This window comes from Rousettus aegyptiacus, unplaced genomic scaffold (genome assembly GCF_014176215.1).
Source record: "Rousettus aegyptiacus isolate mRouAeg1 unplaced genomic scaffold, mRouAeg1.p scaffold_m13_p_13, whole genome shotgun sequence".
NCBI classification, from domain to species: Eukaryota; Metazoa; Chordata; class Mammalia; order Chiroptera; family Pteropodidae; genus Rousettus; species Rousettus aegyptiacus.
Genome location: NW_023416288.1, coordinates 72,674,643 through 72,679,346, shown reverse-complemented (window position 1 = coordinate 72,679,346; position 4,704 = coordinate 72,674,643). Strand labels below are relative to the sequence as shown.

General features: G+C 31.3%; 1 pseudogene; it reads right to left on the bottom strand.

The window, feature by feature from the left end:
- Window positions 1-1,995: 1,995 nt before the first annotated feature.
- LOC118610946 lies at window positions 1,996-2,114 on the bottom strand (annotated as a pseudogene).
- Window positions 2,115-4,704: the final 2,590 nt, after the last annotated feature.

Genomic DNA, 4,704 nt, shown 5'->3' with positions numbered 1-4,704 from the left:
GCTCTTTGTCTTTAATTCGATCCTATATTGAAGTGCAAAAGAGGATTTTTTAAATGTTTATGTTTTCTTAAATATAGATAAAATATCTTGATAAATGTAATGATTTCCTGATTCTATCTATCAGAGTGACAATATTTGATCCATGTTTGTGTGTTTAGAAGTTTAAATGTAGTCCAAAACTATTAACATTAACATGTATGGCTAATAAGAAAACTTAGCCTCGTTGTAGGTAAATTTGTGTTGTTCTGCATCACTGTTGGAGAGTGCATCTATCAAGACACAGATGAGTTTGGCTAACAATGAAAAATAAGATCAGACTCCACTAACAAGAAATAAAATGAATAATCTTGCTTTGGATTGGTAGAAAGATAACCTTACTTGTAATAGGTAACTTAAATAATATTTTTCATGATTAATGAGATACTCACTATAAGAAACAAATAAATTAATTATAATGAATAGAATAATCCTATTTTCTTCTTATATTACCTATTTGTTCATAAACACTTTATTTTAATCATTTATATTATATGTAAGTATACATCTTATAACTACTCTTCCCTTCTTGAGCTTCCACAATAACACCTACCATGATTGTCTGTTATGTGTTTATTTAATCTTCCCAGAAACTCTGCTCAGCAGATATTTCCATTTCCTTTTTACAAACACAGAAGTGCAAGTTCTGAGGCGATATGTATGTCTCCACGAACATGGGGCAAACAGTTGCAGAGACAGGTTTAAAATCAGGTATGCTTGGTTCACTCCATGGTTCACTGCAGTGACTCGCTCCATTTCTAAAGTATCCTCTTTTCTACCTGCATTCAGAATCTCATTTAGTCTCATTAACAGTAAGGTGAAGATTATACGAGGTAAATTTTGTATGCCTGGTCTTTAGCACACTGCCTGGACCTTTACAGGCAGTCAATAAATGTAAATTCATTATAAGCACTGCAATAATATGCATTATCATCTATCTCTTTCCATACCTATAAATAAACTAATTCATGCTAAAAGATGAATGACTACGAAACATCCTTCTTACCCTCTGTCTTTCTATTAATCTATCTCAAAAATTTTCAGAAGGATTTCTTTCAAAGTAGAACTTGGTAACTCAATGATTATCTGAATAATAGCAAGTAAAATAACAAAGGGAAACAAAAAATTCAAGAAAACATTGGTTAAAATTGTTTGAAGTGAGTGGCAGTAAAAGACATAGTTGAAATAATACTACAAAGCCAAAAGTTATTTTTAATTGAATAATTTAGATGAAAATCTATGAGTAGACAAGCAGTGATATATCGATATATCTGTATTTATATCTATACTTATATCTATGTACATATGTGTATATACACACACCGCACACTGGAAATTAGTCAATATCCCCTGCCACATTCTCCACCCCATTTCTCTCTCTCTACATATATATACGTACACACACACACACACACACACACATACACACACACTGTATGTACAGATATGTACTTGCATATTTATTGATGTATATCAAAGGCTGACACAAATCAGGTTGTATCCTTAACATGTAAGATTTATGTGACAAGATCTGTTGTAGCACACAAAACTATAAGGCGGGTGTTAGACAAATCTTCAAAATCAGTGTTAAAAGGACATTCCACTGCATCCAGTTTTTAAATGTAACTTATTGCCAACATTTTAAGCCAGCATTATTGTATTAAGGTGATATAATCATTTCTTGTCATTAAAATGTAACTTTTTATTAACATTCCATATATTATAAATAACACCTATTTGTGTCAGAAATAATATTACTAAGTTTAAAATGAAGAGACTATACTTGTTCCTATTTCTGTTGACAGAAGTTTTGATGTAGTCTTGGATTTCCAGATGGTGTCATTCTGAAAGTCATCACTAGAGGATTAGATAATTAATTGTATTAAAAACCTGTGTCTTCATTTTCTTGATACCAAAGATGCATTTTACTTATTTTATTTTATTTTTCATTTTTTTTAACGCCTACAGCACCTGGTATTCCTAGGTGTTCTCCCATCCCAGTACTAACCGGGCCTGACCACATTTAGCTTCCGAGGTCAGACGAGATCGGGCACGTTCAGGGTGGTATGACTGTAGACATATTTTTCTGACTTTAATAAATTCTGTACAATTATAAACTGAATTGCTTTGATTAGAAGTGAAAGTTGGATATTCTCAGACAAACTCATAAAAAAAATTTCCAATAAGCATTTCTTAGTTACTGGAATTCAGAGTTCAACTTCATATTTCAATAATAATATTATAGCTGCATATTTGTTTTTGAGGTTTTTCTTCAATTTTGCTTATACTAACTATACAAAATTACATTTAGAATCATGTAGAGGAGTTAGGAAAATATTTCATGGATTTAAAATCATGGTTATTTTGTGAACACAATTCTGAATTACAAATGGGATCTAAGTTGAAATACTAATATTTTCCCAATAATCAATCATAATGTATACTTGGAGTAAACAGTATAAGTTTATATTCATAGTTTATTATAAACAAAGTAGAGCACCTCATAACAGCCCGCATTCTTTCATTAATATTGAATTAAATGAGTAATGCATTTAAGAAAAAAAAAACCTCAGTGAAAAGTTCTAATATTAAGGACAGCTGATAAATTCTAGCTCAAGTAATTGGATATATTAATGACAGATACATAAATAGATAAATATATGAATGGATAAATAAATGTTTGGCTGGCTGGCTGAATGAATTGATTGATTGATTGATTGATACATGCACAAGAAAAGAGGGGGGGAACATTTAGTATTGTTTTAAAATTTTTGTTAAATTTAATTGGATTTATATCACTTAAGTTAGAAATACGAAATACGATAAGGCAACTTTAAAAGTGCTCATGTTTTTGATGTATTTAGAGAAAAGACTGTGGTCATAATTTGCACAATATATCTTTAAATAGAATTTGTTTTGGAATGATGCTGGGAAAATCTCATGTTTCATATATTTTTCAACTGGACATTTCTTATCCATCAATCAATATGAAACTGTCCTTATAATATTCAAGGCCTTTAGTTATTATGTTACAGAGACCTAATAATTACTTTATTTATCTGTATAGAGGCCAAGTTATGTATAGAAATCTAACTTAATTAGGTTGGTCAACCTCACAAGAAAGGCTGCCATTAGGATCTTTCCATGGGAAAAAAAATAAATGAGTGTGGAGCTGACAAGAAGAAAGAGTAGAGAAAGATAGAGGAGCCAAGGAGAAGTCTGTATTTGTTCTTACCTTGTTTTATTTTAATCTTTGATAAATAAGCTTGCCCAGATAAATAAGGTCGATACTTCAATGCAAAAGAAACATCATTTTTGAGACATTGGATGAGTTAAAATTAGGCTATGTTTTGCCACATCCACTGGTCTGCTCTCATAAATAAGGTTTCAAGCTGGAGTCTAAATTAGAATAGAGGGTATAGATCCCAAGGGCCCACCTTCCTCTATTTCCCTTCTTGCTCCCCACTTCTCCTCTTACCTAGTTCTGAAAATTTCTAACAAAATATTTTCCTCCTTTCCTCCCTCCTTTCCTTTTTTCTTTTGTCAGTCTAAGCTGCAGGGCATTTCCTTGCCACAGAATACAGTCTTGGCTGGCAGCTTCTTACTGCACCCAGCTATTTGGTCTATAATAGTGCATATAGCCCAAATCTAAATGGAATACACCAGTAGCACTGGCTAAATTTCACCATCGTTCAATCTGTCATAGTAACATCTCTTAGGTTTAGCAACCTATCCCTCATTCTTCTCATGTTTTCACCTTTGTCATTTATCTCCATCCTTTTTCTATCTTTTAAAGGCCATTTACAAGTCAGTAAATCAATACTGATGTGCAGACAATTTTTTTTTAAATATAGAAACTTCTGAAAATGTCATCAAATAATTTTGTTGAAGGGAAAGTTTTGTTGAAGGGGAGGGTCACTCGAGAGTATTATATTTGGCTCTCAGTGGGGTCAATCTGCCACTTTTTTGTCTGCTACATATAAAAGAAAATTTGGACAAGTAATTTAAATTTTATGATAACATATTTTGTATTTCTCCTTAAGCACTCTTTTTTGTTCTCCTATTATCAGTAAATAGATTCCTGTAGGAAAACAACAGACAAGACTATGTTGAATCATAGCATTGAACTGGACAGTTTTCTAGAGTTCTGAAAGTTTCTGATATATATTTCTTTTTACTGTGACTATGATGATGAAACTGACAGAAATGAACTAAATGACATGAAAGATACTTTCCTTCTCATATATTAACTGGAAATAATACTTCTGTCTAAATATTTAAGAGAACACACTTTTGATGCATCAAAGGAATCACATAAAGTTTAAATATCTAATATAAATATCAACTTTGAGAAAATTAAGAAAGATTTTTAGACCTTATTTTCACTCCCATTCATTTATATTAGCCATCTGCTTCTGGCCATCAAATTTTTAAACATATTTTTGCATCTAAGTCCTAGTTTACCCTTCTAATTCTCAGTAGTTAAACTCTCTTTCCCAAAGAGTATGAGCAAGTTACAGATTCTAAACTCTATTAAATAGTTAACAAAAACAAAGTTAAACTGGTAAAGGTCAAAGCTTTTCTTGATTTTTAAGGAATAAACATGGTTACTTTCAGAAACTGCAAATAAGACAACTAGGATATAAATGAGAGAAAAATTATTCCAAA